Source organism: Triticum dicoccoides, chromosome 1B (assembly GCF_002162155.2).
Source record: "Triticum dicoccoides isolate Atlit2015 ecotype Zavitan chromosome 1B, WEW_v2.0, whole genome shotgun sequence".
NCBI lineage: Eukaryota > Viridiplantae > Streptophyta > Magnoliopsida > Poales > Poaceae > Triticum > Triticum dicoccoides.
The window spans coordinates 425,873,899-425,892,530 of NC_041381.1; positions in this window are offsets into that span (position 1 = coordinate 425,873,899).

An 18,632-nucleotide genomic window follows, 5' to 3' on the forward strand; every position below is an offset into this window, starting at 1 on the left:
GGGGGGTGGCGCCCAGCCCTCCAAGGGGCTGGTTCCCTTCCCTCTACCTCTACAGCCCATGAGGCCCTCCGGGACAGGTGGCCCCTCCCGGTGGATCCCCGGAACCCCTCCGGTGGCCCCGGTACAATACCGGTATGCCCCCGAATATTTCCGGTGGCCGTATGACAACTTCCCATATATAAATCTCACCTCCGGACCATTTCGGAACTCCTCGTGACGTCCGGGATCTCATCCGGGACTCCAAACAACATTCGGCAATCACATACAAAACTTGCTTATAACCCTAGCGTCACCGAACCTTAAGTGTGTAGACCCTACGGGTTCGGGAATCACACAGACATGACCGAGACAGCTCTCCGGCCAATAACCAACAACAGGATCTGGATACCCATGTTGGCTCCCACATGTTCCACTATGATCTCATCAGATGAACCACGATGTCGAGGATTCATGCAATCCCATATACAATTCCCTTTGTCAATCGGTATGTTACTTGCCCGAGATTTGGTCGTCAACATCCCAATACCTCGTTCAATCTTGTTGCCGGCAAGTCACTTTAGTCGTTCCGTAATGCATGATCCCGTGACCAACTACTTAGTAACATTGAGCTCATTATGATAATGCATTACCGAGTGGGCCCAGAGATACCTCTTCGTCATACGGAGTGAAAAATCCCAGTCTCGATTCATGCCAACCCAACAGACACTTTCGGAGATACTTGTAGTGCACCTTTATGGCCACCCAGTTACGTTGTGACGTTTGGTACACCCAAAGCATTCCTACGATATCCGGGAGTTGCACGATCACATGGTCTAAGGAAATGATACTTGACATTTATAAAAGCTCTAGCAAACAAACTACACGATCTTGTGCTATGCTTAGGATTGGGTCTTGTCCATCACATCATTCTCCCAATGATGTGATCCCGTTATCAATGACATCCAATGTCCATAGTCAGGAAACCATGACCATCTGTTGATCAACGAGCTAGTCAACTAGAGGCTCACTAGGGACTTGTTGTGGTCTATGTATTCACACATGTATTACGGTTTCCGATCAATACAATTATAGCATGAACAATAGACAATTATCATTAACAAGGAAATATAATAATAAACTTTTTATTATTGCCTCTAGGGCATATTTCCAACAAGGCGCACCCCCCACCCTCATGGGCCCCTCGTGGCTCCCCTGACTGGCTTCCTTCGCCTATATATACTCATATACCTGAAAACATCCAGGAGCACCACGAAACCCTATTTCCACCGCCACAACCTTTTGTACCCGTGAGATCCCATCTTGGGGCCTTTTCCGGCGCTCTACCGGAGGGGGAATCGATCACGGAGGGCTTCTACATCAACACCATAGCCTCTCCGATGAAGTGTGAATAGTTTACCACAGACCTTCGGGTCCATAGTTGTTAGCTAGATGGCTTCTTCTCTCTCTTTGGATGTCAATACAAAGTTCTCCTCGATCTGCTTGGAGATCTATTTGATGTAATTCTTTTTGCGGTGTGTTTGTCGAGATTCGATGAATTGTGGGTTTATGATCAAGATGATCTATGAACAATATTTGAATCTCCTCTGAATACTTTTATGTATGATTGGTTATCTTTGCGAGTCTCTTTGAATTATCAGTTTGGTTTGGCCTACTAGATTGATCTTTCTTGCAATGGGAGAAGTGCTTAGCTTTGGGTTCAATCTTGCGGTGTCCTTTCCGAGTGACAGCAGGGGCAGCAAGGCATGTATTGTATTGTTGCCATCGAGGATAAAAATATGGGGTTTATATCATATTGCTTGAGTTTATCCCTCTACATCATGTCATCTTGCCTAATGCGTTTCTCTGTTCTTATGAACTTAATACTCTAGATGCATGCTGGATAGCGGTCGATGTGTGGAGTAATAGTAGTAGATGCAGAATTGTTTCGATCTACTTGTCGCGGACGTGATGCCTATATACATGAATCATGCCTAGATATTCTCATAACCATGCACTTTTCTATCAATGCTCGACAGTAATTTGTTCACCCACCGTAATACTTATGCTATCTTGAGAGAAGCCACTAGTGAAACCTATGGCCCCCGGGTCTATTTTCCATCATATAAGTTTCTGATCTATTTTATTTTGCAATCTTTACTTTCCAATCTATATCATAAAAATACCAAAAATATTTATCTTATTATATCTATCAGATCTCAGCTTTGCAAGTGACCATGAAGGGATTGACAACCCCTTTATCACGTTGGTTGCAAGGTTCTTATTTGTTTGTGTAGGTACGAGGGATTTGCGTGTAGCCTCCTACTGGATTGATACCTTGGTTCTAAAAAACTGAGGGAAATACTTACGCTACTTTGCTGCATCACCCTTTACTCTTCAAGGGAAAACCAACACATGCTCAACAGGTAGCAAGAAGGATTTCTGGCACCGTTGCCGGGGAGGTCTACGCACAAGTCAAGACATACCAAGTACCCATCACAAACTCTTATCCCTCGCATTACATTATTTGCCATTTGCCTCTTGTTTTCCTCTTCCCCACTTCACCTTTGCCTTTTCTTTGCCCTCCTTCCATTTGATCTTGTGTTACCATGTACCTTCTTTTTGCTTGCATCTTTGCTTGCTAAAAGTTTATGGATCCTCATCCCCTTGCTAATCTCTTTAGGAGATCCAATTATGATGAAGCAATTGCTAGTGAGTTTTGTGCACTAGATTATCTTTATGAAGTTTTGCTTGGAATTCGTGAATCTAAAAATTGTGATGAAGAAATTTATGAAGAGATTCACGATAACTCCTTGAATAAAAAGCATGATTGCAATGATGTTATTATAAATTCTATTGATCTCAGTTGTGCTAATAATATGCAAAACCCTAAGCTTGGGGATGCTAGTTTTGCTATGTCTACTACTTGTTGCAATGATCATGATTGGGGTGATTCTTCTTATAATCTCGAAAACTTATTTAAGCCCCATGATGAATATGAGATTGACAATAGTGTTTGCAATAATATCAAAAGTGGGTATGGAGAGGTCATGACTTTAGTTAATGTTAATCCCACTATTTTGGAAGAGTGTCAACTTTGCATGCATGTGGATCGTGTTGAAAATATTTTATGTGATAGATATTTTGTTGAATTTGCTTATGATCCCACATGTAATTATTATGAGAGAGGAAAATATGATTGTAGAAATTTTCATGTTACTAAATTACCTCTCGTTATGTTGAGATTGCTATTGTTTCTTTCCGCTTCCTTGCATATGCTAGTTTTTGCTTGCTATGATAATTTGTTTTCCTATAAGATGCCTATGCGTAGGAAGTATGTTAGACTTAGATGTGTTTGTCATGTGTTTCATGATGCTCTCATTGTGCTTAAATTCTTGTCTTTCATGTGAGTATCATTGAAATTATCAATGCCTAGCTAGGGGCGTTAAACGATAGCGCTTGTTGGGAGGCAACCCAATTTTATTTTTGTTATTTACCTTTTGTTCCTATTTAGTAATAAATAATTCATCTAGCCTCTGGTTATATGTGGTTTTATGTTTTAATTAGTGTTTCTGCCAAGTAGAACCTATAGGATCATCTTGGGTGATAGTTAATTTGATCTTGCTGAAAAACAGAAACTTTTGCGGGCACGAGAATAATTTTAATAAATCACAGAATCGTGATTTTCAGTTGATTCTTTTGAAGACGATTAATAGACAAATTATCTAGGACTTCCTATTTTGGTAGAATTTTTGGGGTTCCAGAAGTATTCGAAAGTTACAGATTACTACAGACTGTTCTGTTTTTGACAGATTCTGTTTTTCGTGTGTTGTTTGCTTATTTTGATGAATCTATGGCGAGTATTGGGGGGTATGAACAATAGAGGAGTTGGAATACAGTAATTTTAACACCAGTATAAATAAAGAATGAGTTCATTACAGTACCTTAAAGTGGTGGTTTGTTTTCTTGCACTAACGGAGCTCATGAGATTTTCTGTTGAGTTTTGTGTTGTGAAGTTTTCAAGTTTTTGGGTAAAGATTTGATGGATTATGGAATAAGGAGTGGAAAGAGCCTAAGATTGGGGATGACCAAGGCACCCCAAGGTAAAATTCAAGGACAACCAAAAGCCTAAGCTTGGGGATGCCCCAGAAGGCATCCCCTCTTTCGTCTTCGTCTACCGGTAACTTTACTTGAGGCTATATTTTTATTCACCACATGATATGTGCTTTGCTTGGAGTGTCTTGTATGATATGAGTCTTTGCTTTTTAGTTTACCACAATCATACTTGCTGTACACACCTTTTGGGAGAGACACACATGAATCCGAATTTATTAGAATACTCTATGTGCTTCACTTATATCTTTTAAGCTAGATAATTTTGCTCTAGTGCTTCACTTATATCTTTTTAGAGCACGGCGGTGGTTTTATTTTGTAGAAATTATTGATCTATCATGCTTCACTTATATTATTTTGAGAGTCTTTTAGAATAGAATGGTAATTTGCTTTTGTTATAAAATATGTCCTGATATGGTGAGCATCCAAGATAGGTATAATAAAAACTTTCATATAGAGTGCATTAAAAACTATGATAAATTTGATACTTGATAATTATTTTGAGATACAAAAGTGGTAATGTTAGAGTCATGCTAGTTGGGTAATTATGAAATTGAGAAATACTTGTGTTAAAGTTTGCAAGTCCCGTAGCATGCACGTATGGTGAACGTTGTGTGAACAAATTCGAAGCCTGGGGTGTTCTTTGATTGCCTTCCTTATGAGTGGAGGTCGGGATCGCGCGATGGTTAACTCCTACCAACCCTTCCCCTAGGAGCATGCATAGTAGTACTTTGCTTCGAGGGATAATAAACTTGTGCAATAAGTATATGAGTTCTTTATGACTAATGTGAGTCCATGGATTATACACACTCTTACCGTTCCGCAATTTGCTAGCCTCGACGGTACCGTGCATTGCCCTTTCTCACCTTGAGAGTTGGTGCAAACTTCGCCGGTGCATCCAAACCCCGTGATACGATGCGCTCTATCACACATAAACCTCCTTATATCTTCCTCAAAACAGCCACCATACCTACCTATTATGGCATTTCCATAGCCATTCCAAGATATATTGCCATGCAACTTTCCACCGTTCCATTTATTATGACACGCTCCATCATTGTCATATTGCTTTTGCATGATCATGTAGTTGACATCGTATTTGTGGCAAAGCCACCTTTATAATTCTTTCATACATGTCGCTCTTGATTCATTGCATATCCCGGTACACCATCGGAGGCATTCACATAGAGACATATTTTGTCCTAAGTATTGAGTTGTAATTCTTGATTTGTAAATAAATAGAAGTGTGATGATTTCCATTATTAGAGCATTGTCCCATGTGAGGAAAGGCTAATGGAGACTATGATTCCCCCACAAGTCGGGATGAGTCTCCGGACTTTATGAAAAATAAAAGAGGCCAAAGAAGCCCAAATAAAAAAAGAGGCCAAAGAAGCCCAAATAAAAAAGGGGGGGGAAGAGAAGAAAGAAAAAAATGTGAGAAAAAGAGAGAAGGGACAATGTTACTATCCTTTTTCCACACTTGTGCTTCAAAGTAGCACCATGATCTTCATGATAGAGAGTATCCTATGTTGTCACTTTCATATAGTAGTGGAAATTTTTCATTAGAACTTGGCTTGTATATTCCAATGATGGGCTTCCTCACAATGCCCTAGGTCTTCGTGAGCAAGCAAGTTGGATGCACACACACTTAGTTTCTTTTTGATGAGCTTTCATACATTTATAGCTCTAGTGCATCCGTTGCATGGCAATCCCTACTCCTCGTATTGACATCAATTGATGAGCATCTACATAGCTCGTTGATTAGCCGTGCCAATATGAGACTTTCTCCTTTTTTGTTTTCTCACATAATCCCTATCATCATACTCTACTCCACCCATAGTGCTATATCCATGGCTTACGCTCATGTATTGCGTGAGGGTTGAAAAGGTTGAAGTGCGTTAAAAAGCATGAAACAATTGCTTGGCTGAAACCGGGGTTGTGCATGATGGGAGCATTTGTGTGACGAAAATGAAGCATGTCCAAACTATATGATTTTGTAGGGATAAGCTTTCTTTGGCTATGTTATTTTTATAAGACATGATTACGTTGTTAGTATGCTTGTAGTATTACTATTTTTATGTCAATATTAAACTTTTTGTCTTGAATCTTTCGGATCTGAACATTCATGCCACAATAAAGAAAATTACATTGAGAATTATGCTAGGTAGCATTCCACATCAAAAATTCTGTTTTTATCATTTACCTACTTCGGGACGAGCAGGAATTAAGCTTGTGGATGGGGTCTATATCATATTGCTTGAGGACGAGCAAGATTATCTATGAACAATATTTGAATCTCCTCTGAATTCTTTTATGTATGATTGGTTATCTTTACAAGTCTCTTCGAATTATTAGTTTGGTTTGGCCTACTACATTGATCTTTCTTGCAATGGGAGAAGTTCTTAGCTTTGGGTTCAATCTTGCGATGTCCTTTCCCAGTGACAGTAGGGGCAGCAAGGCATGTATTGTATTGTTGCCATCGAGGATAAAAAGATGGGGTCTATATCATATTGCTTGAGTTTATCCCTCTACATCATGTCATCTTGCCTAATGCGTTACTCTGTTCTTATGAACTTAATACTCTAGATGCATGCTGGATAGCGGTCGATGTGTGGAGTAATAGTAGTAGATGCAGAATCGTTTCGATCTACTTGTCGCGGATGTGATGCCTATATACATGATCATGCCTAGATATTCTCATAACTATGCACTTTTCTATCAATTGCTCGACAGTAATTTGTTCACCCACCGTAATACTTATGCTATCTTGAGAGAAGCCACTAGTGAAACCTATGGCCCCCGGGTCTATTTTCCATAATATAAGTTTCCGATCTATTTTATTTTTCAATCTTTACGTTGCAATCTATATCATAAAAATATCAAAAATATTTATCTTATTATCTCTGTCAGATCTAACTTTGGCAAGTGGTCGTGAAGGGATTAACAACCCCTTTATCGCGTTGGTTGCGAGGTTCTTATTTGTTGGTGTAGGTACGAGGGATTTTCTTGTAGCCTCCTACTGGATTGATACCTTGGTTCTCAAAAACTGAGGGAAATACTTATGCTACTTTGCTGCATCACCCTTTCCTCTTCAAGGGAAAACCAACGCATGCTCAAGAGGTAGCACACGCTTGTGTGAATGATTGTATATTGTACCGTGGCGAGTACAAAGATTTGCGTGCATGTCCCGAATGCAAACATGCACGATACAAGCGGAGGAGAGCAAAGGAAAAGTACAAATTGGATGAGGAGATCAAGACAGGAATCTCGTTCAAGGTTCTTGGTACTTGCCTTTAATTCCAAGGTTGAGGCGATTGTTTGCAAACCCTAGAGAGGCAAAGAGGTTGCAGTGGCATCATGATGAGCGAATTGTAGATAAGTATATGAGGCACCCAAAAGATGGGGCTCAGTGGGAATTAATCAACAACAATTTTGAAAACTTTTCCAAGGATCCTAGAAGTATAAGGCTCGGGGAGTGTACTGACGAGATGAATTATTTTGGCGATATGAGCACCAATCACAGCACATGGCCGGTGCTTCTATGCATATATAACCTAGCTCCTTGGTTGTGTATGAAGGAAAAATACACTATGATGTCAATGATCCGAGGCCCGAAGCAACCTGGAAAATGGCATCAACATTTACTTTCAGCTATTGGGAGAAGAACTGCTGACAGTGTGGATAGAAGGGCCTGCTGTAAAATGTTTTGATGCTTAAAAAAAAGGAGATTTTCGATCTACATGCGATGCTGCTACACACCATTCAAGATATGCCGACATTAGGCAACACATCGGGCCAGAAAACAAAGGGAGATGTAGGGTGTGTCACATGCATGGATAGGATAGCTAGCAGATTTCTTCCCAACTTGCGGAAACCCGTGTATTTGCGTCATCGTAGATTCTTATGGAGAAATCACCCATACCGAAAGATGAAAGCTGTGTTTGATGGTACGACGGAGGAAGGTGTGGGCCCAAGACCATATGCTTGGGAGGTGGTCCACAACATGGCTAAACAAATTAATGTTGTGCTTGGCAAGAAGCATGCTTTGGCGGTGAAACAAACACCCAAGGGACAAGTGTTTAAGAAGAAATCAGTGTTCTAGAAATTACCTTACTGGGAGATTGTACATGTACATCGCTGCATCGATGTCATGCACGTAGAGAACAACGTATGTGAAAGCATTCTTGGTACTCTGCTCAAGATTAAAGGTAAAACAATGGATGGTGATGGTGCACGACTCGATATGCTTGCTGATCAATCAAAACGCAAGAGTGAAGTAGAAGATGATAACAAATTCATCCACGCTCACCAGAGTTACAATTTTAGTACAAAAGAAGCAACAGAGTTCTTCACCTATTTGTTGTCAGTTAAGACACCCTCTTCCTACTCCGCAAACATCAGAAGTCTCATGGATGTGAGCTCAGGTAAAATGAAGTTGGGACACATGAAGTCACATGATTGCCACGCGATGTTGACACAACTCCTCCTGGTGGCCATCAGGAATCTGATGGACAAAGATATAAGAAACACACTCATTGAGCTTTGTGATTTCTTCAACCAACTATGGCAGAAAGTTGTAGATCCTGAAGAGTTGGATCATATGCAAGAGGATATTGCAAGAATATTGTCCAACCTAGAGATGTTTTTCCCACCATCATTCTTTGATGTCATGGTCCATCTCACTATGCACCTTGTCGACGAGATAAAGTATTGTGTTCATGTGTTTCTTCGCAACATGTATCCCTTCGAGCAGTTGATAACCCACCAATATATGGGATCGCAATAGTTTTCGAGGGTAGAGTATTCAACCCAAATTTATAGATTCGACACAAGGGAGCCAAAGAATATTTGCAAGTATTAGCAGCTGAGTTGTCAATTCAACCACACCTGGAGATTAATTATCTACAGCAAAGTAATCAGTAGCAAAGTAGTATGATAGTTTTGATAGTAATGGTAGGAGCAACAGTAATGGCAACACTAATGTTAATAGTTTTGTAGTAGTAATGATAGTAACAGCAGCAGTAGTAACTTAGCAAGAACAATATGTAGGAAAATCGTAGGCATTGGATCAGCAATTCGTTGGATGATATTCATCATGAGATAGTCATAACCTAGGGCGATACGGCACCAGCTACAGTTCATAAATATAATGTAGGCATGTATCCGTAAATAGTCATACGTGCTTATGGAAAGAACTTGCATGACATCTTTTGTCCTACCCTCCCATGGCAGCGGGGTCCTATCGGAAATTAAGGGATATTAAGGCCTCCTTTTAATAGAGAATCGAAACAAAGCATTAGCACACTGTGAATACATAAACTCCTAAAACTGCGGTCATCACCAGGAGTGGTCCCGACTATTGTCACTCCAGGGTTGCCGGATCATAACACGTAGTAGGTGACTATAACTTGCAAGATCGGATCTAGAACATGGATATAATGGTGATAACATAAACGGTTCATATATGAAATCATGGCACCCGGGCCCAAAGTGACAAGCATTAAGCATGGCAAAGTCATAGCAACATGAATCTCAGAACATAATGGATACTAGGGATCAAGCCCTAACAAAACTAACTCGATTACATGATGAATCTCATCCAACTCCTCACCGACCAGCGAGCCTATGAAGGAATTACTCACTCGCGGTGGGGAGCATCATGGAATTGGCGATGGAGAAGGGTTGGTGATGACGAAGATCGAAGATCCTCCTCTCCGGAGCCCCAAACAGACTCCAGATCTAGCCTCCCGATGAAGAACAGGAGACAGCGGCGGCTCTGTCTCGTGAAACGTGATAATTCTTTCTCCCCGGTTTTTTTCTGGAAAAATATGATTTTATAGCGTCGGTTTCAGGGTCTGTGGGGCCACCAGGTAGGGACAACCCACCTGGGCGCACCCGGAGGGGGTGGCGCACCCTGGTGGGTTATGCCCACCCAGGTGCCCCCCTTCGGTGGTTCTTGGCTCCAGAAATTCTCTTTTATTGTATAAAAAATCCTCACAAAGTTTTGTTCCATTCCGAGAACTTTTATTTCTTCACAAAAAAACACCATGGTAGTTCTGCTGAAAACAACGTCAGTCCGGGTTAGTTTCATTCAAATCATGCAAATTAGAGTCCAAAACAAGAGGAAAAGTGTTTGGAAAAGTAGATACGACAGAGACATATCAGCGGTTCATGGGAATACTGAAGCTCTATTGTCGGAACCGGAACCATCCAGGGGAAAGCATCCTACAAGGTTATACCGCGGAGGAGGTGGTTGAGTTTTGCGCTGAATACATGAAACGAAGACCTATAGGTTTGCCCCTCTCTCGCCATGAGGGAAGGCTGAGCCGGTCCTTGCTGGCATGCAAAAGGCTGCACCCAGAGAATTGGTAGAGAAAAAAACCCATTGATGGTAGTGCTTAACAGCCCAGTTCTCAGCGCTTATGCTGAAGAACACTTGGCAGAGATACGCCAAAGCTTCTTACAAATGGTGTATCCATTAGATGCGTAGATGAAGGAGCACACTAAGAACTATGCTGAATGGCTGAAGAATTGTTTGGCAGAAGGATCCATGGATGAAATTGCTACGGGGTTGGCACAAACGCCATCACATACGGTGTTGACATACCAAGCATATGACATAAATGGCTACACATTCTACACTGAGGAACGTGATGAGAAAACCTCATATCAGAACAGCTCTGTTTGAATAGAATGCATGACTATAGATGAAACTGATAAAAGGGTATACTATGGAACCATCAAAGATATTTGGGAGCTTAACTATGTGAAATTTAAGGAGGCATTATTTAGGTGCACACGGATCCTTCTTAGTCAGGTAAATGTTGATGATTACAGGAAGACCTGTGTTAATAGGATAAAGATGGCATATCACGTGGACCTGTTCATTCTTGCCAGCGGATGCTACCCAGATTTTCTATGCGGAAGACCCCTTGCATAAGAACTGCCATGTAGTGATGCATGGGAATAGGAGGGTACTGGGTGTCGAGGATGTTGCCGATGATGACGAGTACAATGAATTTGCTGAGTTGCCAGCCAAGGGATTATGCACCCCTCAACAGAGAAGTGGAAGATCATCAGAAAACCCAAGTTCATTCGGGGTCAACGTCATGATCCCAGTTCCCCCATGTACATGAGAATTATGCCGTAAGACTAGTTTTCATGCCTACCCTGCAACTTAATTCGTTCAATTTAGAACTGTCGTGTGTACTGAATTTGTGAGTTATGCCCGGTTTTCTATTGATGTAAGAACCACTAATATGTTGAACTTGATATGCTGTCAGCTCAGGCAATGAATTTGAACTGTTTACTATTATTATACCATAGAGGTAGCACACTCAATTGATCTCACTCCAGTATGTATGAAAACAAGATATGCAATCTGGTTTGCGAATAGCACACGCTTCGTTCATGAAAGTCATGTGCCGACCAAACTGCACGCGTGATCTAAGTCGTGCATTCCGATTGGCCAGAGCCAAGCCAAAACCCCACGGATCGTACGTCTGCACCGTTGGATGCTCCCTGATCGAACGTCAATCCTCATCCCTTTCGATAGCAAATGCAGTTCCAGTTGTAATTTTATTTATATGCACAAAATGCATGTTAAATTTAAAAAATGTCTTAAATATAGCAAACGATACCTGAAATGCGCCAGAAAATCAAACCCGTGGTATAATGGTGATTGCGTACCGTGGAAATTTTTATGAGGCCAAAAGGTGAAGTCACCGGCCACTGGAGTTTGAATTGACACGTCTCCTTCTGGAAACCATCATCCTTCTTGTGAGATGCTCCAGTTTGGAAGGAGTGATCATCAAAACTTGTGCCAAACTATACCATTTTTTTCCACGGGGTCATGAGAGCACGCCACGGGCACACACCAATTTTGATGATGTCCGGACTCCATCTGAATTTCCTACAATTAAAATACCAACTAGGCCTACGACGGTGGTCGCACCTTGCGACCGAAATGTTTGAATCTTCTCCCTGCTTCTTGAACAACAGATGAAAACTTGCAAAGCAAAGCACAAATGATTTGTACACCTTCTTTGCTAACTAACACCCACATGTAGTTGTAGTAGGGTTTTGACTTGTATGCACTAATTGCAAGGTAAGTGCAAAAAATGACTTGAATATAGCAGGCAAGACTTGAAATGGGCTAGAAAATCAAACCAAGGGTATATCTGTGATTGTTTATAGTGAATTTTTTTCGAGGCGGAATGATATAGTCACCGACGATTTTGGAGTCCAAAGTGCAGCATTACCTTTTGGAAACTGTGATCCTTCTTGTGAGATGCTCCGTTTTGGAAGGTGCGAGCACCAAAACTTGTGCCAAACTTTACAATTTTTTTCATGGGATCGTGAGAGCACGCCACGGGGAGACAATGGTTTTTGTTATTTCTGGACTCTATATTCATTTCTTGTAATTAAAATAACAACAAGGCATACGCCTCTGGCGCTCCCTGCGACCGGACTTTTGAAGTTTTTTCCTGTTTCTCGGGCAATGAATGAAAACTTGCAAAGCGACACATAAATGATCTTGCTAACACCCACGTGTAGTTACGACTATATGTGATGTAAGTGTAATCTGATCACGGGATCAGAATATTATTCTGATCACAACCTGAACTTCATGAGTTACACAACCTGGACTTCTCTGTGTAGGAACCCGACCTTCGGGCTATCTTCGCAACCGTGTCTCCTGAAAGTGCAATCATGCCCTTAATCATATTTTGATGTTGATGACAACACATATGTTTGGGACTAATCATGTTTATCAAGTATATCTCAGGATTATGTTCCAAAGACCGTGTGCATGGATCATGACTAGGGACAAAAGCATATTACTCAAGAATGGAGATACAAGATGTTGACTTCATTTATGGTTTGTTCTTGAGTATAGGGATCCCGCACTATTAAGAGGGGAACGATGTATCTGTGAAAAACTTGCTCAAAAGTTTCTATCTATATACCTTGCCTTCGGACGTCCGGTGTTCTACGGACGTCCGGTCCTTCCTGATTGCCTGGACGTCCGGACACTTCCGGACGTCCGACACTCCCACAACAGAAACATTTTTACGGATGTCCGGAACCCTCCGGACGTCCGACACTTTCACATCAGAAGCATTCTTACGGATGTCCGGCCCCGCTCGGACGTCCGTATCCTGTACACTGGATTGTGGGTCACACTTTTCACAGCAGCCGGTCGTCTGATGACTGTCGGACGTCCGGACCCATTTGGGTCTCCGGACGTCTGACGTTCTCCGGACGTCCAGCCATCCTGTACCCCAAACGACCACTTTTCCCACCACCTATATATACTCCCTTCCCTTCCACGGGATAGGGTTGACCATTCACTTTGAGCCTCACAAGAACACTCCTCACTCTCTCTCTCTCATTCATCCATACTAAATCCTAGATTCCAAGTGTTCTAGGAGCATTCTGAGAGAAGTTCTCCAATCAAGTGATAGATCCACTTCTTCCCCTTCTTTGCACCAAAGAAATTCGTGACTTGAGCAAGTTTTGAGCATTTCCCCATCGTTCTTGTTACTCTTGGAGGTTGGAGACTCCTAGGCGGTAGGAGTCATCCGGAGAGGAATCGAACTTTGTGATTACCCTCGGAAAAGTTTGTGAGGGTTTGGAGACCACCCCAAGGTCTACCACTAGTGGTTGAGAAATGCCTCCGTGGTGTTGTCTCAAAGGGAGAATAGGGTGAGCCTTCGTGGCGTTGGTGTGCCTTCGTGGTAACATCCATCCCTCTAACGGTGACTAGCTCCCCTCCAAGGGAGTGAACATCGGCTTACATCCTCGTCTCCCTGAGTTGCGGTTATTCCTAACCTTAACTCTCTACTTGTGGTTACTTGTCTCCTTACACTTGCATACATTATATTGTGCTTGCCTACTTACGTGTTTGTGTTATTTGCTTAGTACTTTGTGCTCACGTGCAATTGTTAGGCGCATCTTCATATTCCGCATTATTGCCTAAAAATTGCCAAGTAATAATTAAAATTTGTAATTGTACCTATTCACCCCCCCTCTAGGTCCGTCTCGATCCTTTCAATTGGTATCGGAGCCTCGTGCTCTATTCTTGTGGCTTAACCACCCTAGAGCGAGATGAACCCAGATGGGACTCCCCTGGTTGTAGATCCTAAGGATAAAGGCGAGGCTTCTTATAAAGTCAAGTCCTTTACGTCTCAGGATCTAGAACGGGCCCTTGCTAAGCAAAAAGAGGAGCATGATGCTTCTCTTGAGGCCTTGGTCCAACTGAGATTAGCCACGTTATCCGCGGTGCTTGCACCACACTCAAGTGGTGTGAGTCCGAGCCCAACTGTGCCTATTTCATCACTTGGTTAACAACCTCCTAGCAATGAACACACCAGTGTTCCTTGGCTTTATGCAAGACATCAGGTTGAGAAAGCAAGATATAATCCTCAAGGCAAACCTCCTTTACTTACTGCTACTGCCGATTTTGCATTGTGGAAAGTTGCTATGCAGGATCATCTTCGACATGGAAACGATGAGATGCTGGAGATTATGGAGTATGGCTATCATGTGGTTGATCCAAAGAACCCCACACCAAGAGAAATATATGACAAGAACCTCAATGACACGACAATCATGTGTATAAGGAGAGGTATGGATGAAAAGCAAAGGAGACCGTTCATACACATCAAAAGTGCCAAGGAACTATGGGAAAGTATTATACGATCCAGGACTCGCACTTCTACCCGGAGTGCTCAATATGAAATTGCCAAGGGGCAATTGCAAAATTTTTGTATGGAAAAAGGTGAAACCCCCAATCAACTCCTTGAGCGTCTCATGACTCTCACTGCGGACATTGAGTCATGTGAGTGTGACAAGACTCAAGATGGATTCAATATGACTAAGAGTTTTCTTGTGGATAAGTTGCTTCATGCTCTTGCTCCATATCATCATCAAATGGTGTGGGACATAAGACAACACCATACCTTCAAGGAAATGACTACAGATGACATCATATCCACCTTCCAACTATTTGAAGAGTCAAAGGCCAATGCCACAAAACATCTTGCCATGCATGGTTCCCCATCATCAAAAATCAATCTTGCATTGAAGGCCAAGCAAGTATGTGAAGATGAGCAAAGTGAAGAAGAAGAAGATGATGATGAGGATGAAGATGGTAATGAGATTGACTCCGACGAGGGCCCTTCGTATGAAGACATGGCTCTTTTTGTCAAGAAGTTTAGCGCCGGAAAATTCAAGGGAAGATTTCAAAAGAAGAAAGTGAGAAAATGCTACAACTGTGAAGAAACCAGTCACTTCTCCAACGAGTGCCCTTATGAGAAGAGAGAAGATAAACCAAGGTTTCCCAAGACCTTTCCCAAGAAGAAGTTGACGAATCCTTTGAACTCCAAACTCAAGAAGAGAGATGGAATGGCAATGGTTGCTCAAGAAGAATCTGATCCGGATGATGTTAGTGGTGTTGCCGGAGTTGCTCAAGACTCTCAAAACACGTTGAGGTTAGTAAACAAGAGTGGTGACGTGGTCACCTACAACTACATGAAAGATTACAAGGGCAACACTCACAAGTGCCTAATGGCAAAGGCCATGGTTGAAGAAGGAGAGGACCAAAGCTCTTCTGACAAGGTCAAGGTAACTCCACGATCAAATCCTCCTCTTTTCACACCTTCTACTCCTAGTGATGAGTACCTTGATGCGGAGGATAGCTATGAGGATGATGATCTAGATGATCCTATGATTGCTAAACTTAATAAGTTCATGTGCTCCCTCAAAGGAAAGAAACTCACTATGTTTCGTATGCTTATGGAGATGGTGAGTAAGCACACCATCACCATTAAGGAACTCGAAACCCTCGTCGCCGAGGAAAAGGAAAAGTGTGAAATCCTTGAGCGGAAAGTCCAATATGAGGGAGCACGAAATGATGAATTATGCTTAAAAATTGGTGCAAACATTGATGTTCACACAAATGATCTTGCCTCCTTGAAAAAGGCTATTGACTCTTGTGAAGAGTTAATGAATGATAAAAGCAAGCTTGTGAAGTCTCATGCTTCTCTATCTAAGGATTGTGAGCTTCTATCCGTGTCCCTCAAGACTAAGGAAGAAGAGCTCACCGTTCTTAGAAAGAGTTTTGAGACGCTCAAACTTACTTATCTTGAAACTTTAGCCAAGGCTTACTCTTCCCCTATTATAAATGTTGACGCTTGTGCTACTAACTCTAGTAGTGATCTAGCATCTATTCTTGAGGAAAATCGTTTTCTCAAGGCTCAAATTGATAAAGGTCTCATGACATGTGCTCAAGGGCAAAAGAATCTTGATGAGATTTTGAGTCAACACAATGAGGTGTTTGCCAAAGAGGGACTTGGGTTTGACCCTAGCACAAGTAAGAAGAAGACGTCCTCCCAAAAGTGCACAACTCCTCTAAACGAAACTTCTGTAAGAGAAGGGCACAAGGAGAAAGGTAAGGTTGTGGGTGGGAAGGCCACAAGGGCCATGCCCACTCTCAACAAGCCTAAAGAGTTCATGCCTCCTTCCTATGTACTTCGAAAGACTAAGGATGGAGAAGTCTTTGCAAAATTTGTTAGTCCTCGAAATGCATTCTGTTTCTATGCTATTTGGGTCCCTAAGACCCTTGTAACTAACTTGAGAGGTCCCATTGCAAAAAGGGTGCCTCTAACCAAGTCCTAATTGTGTGTAGGTAAGCTTCTCCGGTGGAGTGAAATGGGTGATTGATAGTGGATGTACATATCATATGACCGGAGATAGCAAATTGCTCTACGATTTCATGGAAGCTATTCAACCATTCATGAGCATTATGTTTGGTGGAGGTTCAAAAGGACAGGTACTCGGGTTGGGCAAGGTGGCTATCACCAATGACATGTCTCTTGCAAATGTTATGCTTGTCCAATCCCTTAAATATCACTTGCTTTCTGTTCGCCAATTGGCTTCTGTTGGTTATGATACACTCTTTGGACTAACGGATGTGAAAGTCTTTAAGAGAGATACTCTCGAAGTGGCCTTTGTTGGAGAGTTGGATGGCAACCTTTACACGGTTGATTTCTCGAAAGAGAGCACATTCCATGCAACTTGTCTAATGGCCAAGGCTGACAAGGGGTGGCTATGGCATCGCCGGCTAGCCCATGTCGGCATGAGAAATCTTCAAGATCTCTTAAAGGGAAATCACATCCTTGGACTAACCAATGTCTCTTTTGAGAAAGATCGTGTGTGTAGTGCATGCATAGCCGGGAAGCAACATCAATCAAAGCACCCACCCAAGAGCATAGTATCTACTTCAAGGCCCCTGGAGCTCCTTCATGTGGATCTTTTTGGGCCTCCTTCATGGGATAGTCTTGGTGGGAAAAAGTATGGGCTTGTCATTGTTGATGATTACTCAAGATATACATGGGTGTTCTTCCTCAAGTCCAAGGACGAAACGAAGATCACCTTCATTGATATTGCCAAGCAAGCCCAACGCAAGTTTGACAGAGAAATCCGAGCAATAAGGAGTGACAATGGCTCTGAGTTCAAGAACTATAGCTTGGAAGAATTTCTTAGTGATGAAGGGATTGAGCATCAATATTCAGCTCCATACACTCCTCAGCAAAATGGTGTAGCCGAACGGAAGAACCGTACACTTGTAGAATTGGCAAGGTCCATGTTGGATGAATACAAGTCACCACATAGTTTTTGGGCTGAAGCTGTCAATACCGCATGCCATGCATCAAACCAACTCTTCCTCCGCACTATATTGGAAAAGACTCCATATGAGCTTCTAACTAGAAACAAGCCAAATGTCAAGTACTTTCGTGTATTTGGATGCAAATGTTTCATTCTCAACAAAAGAGAACGGTTAGGAAAATTTCAATCCAAAACAATTGAGGGTATATTTGTTGGTTATGGATCAAACTCTCACGCCTATAGAGTCTACAACAAATCCAATGGATGTGTTGTAGAAACTTGTGACGTGGTGTTTGATGAATTTAATGGCTCCCATGGGGAGCAAGTTGATCTAAGTGATGTAGGTGAAGAAGATTCTTCTCAAGACATTTTGAACATGGGTGTTGGTGCACTTCTTCGTATGGAACAAGAACCTCATGATGATGAAGGAGAAGATGGAGGTCTCACGCATCATCAAACTACCTCAACATCCATACCAACACAAGTTCCTATTGTTCAACCTATACCCTTAGCCCATGTTGATGAGGTTGATAAAGTCTCACTTAATGATAACCATCAAGAACAAGATCATCATCAAGAGCAAGAACAAGAAAGTCCAATCATGGATGACGAACCTCAACAACTGCAACATGAACAAGAAGATCTTCCTCCACACGTGAATGATCCATATGTTGAAGATGTGGATGATGGACATGAAGTTTAACCTCATGAAACCCTCACCTCCATCATGCCTCGAGTGGCCGGTCGTGTTGATGTTGAAAAAATCCTCACCGGCATCTCGGAAGGTAGAGTCACTCATAAACATTTGACAAACTTTTGTGCTCACTTCTCGTTTGTGTCTAGTATTGAACCACTCAAGGTACAAGAGGCTT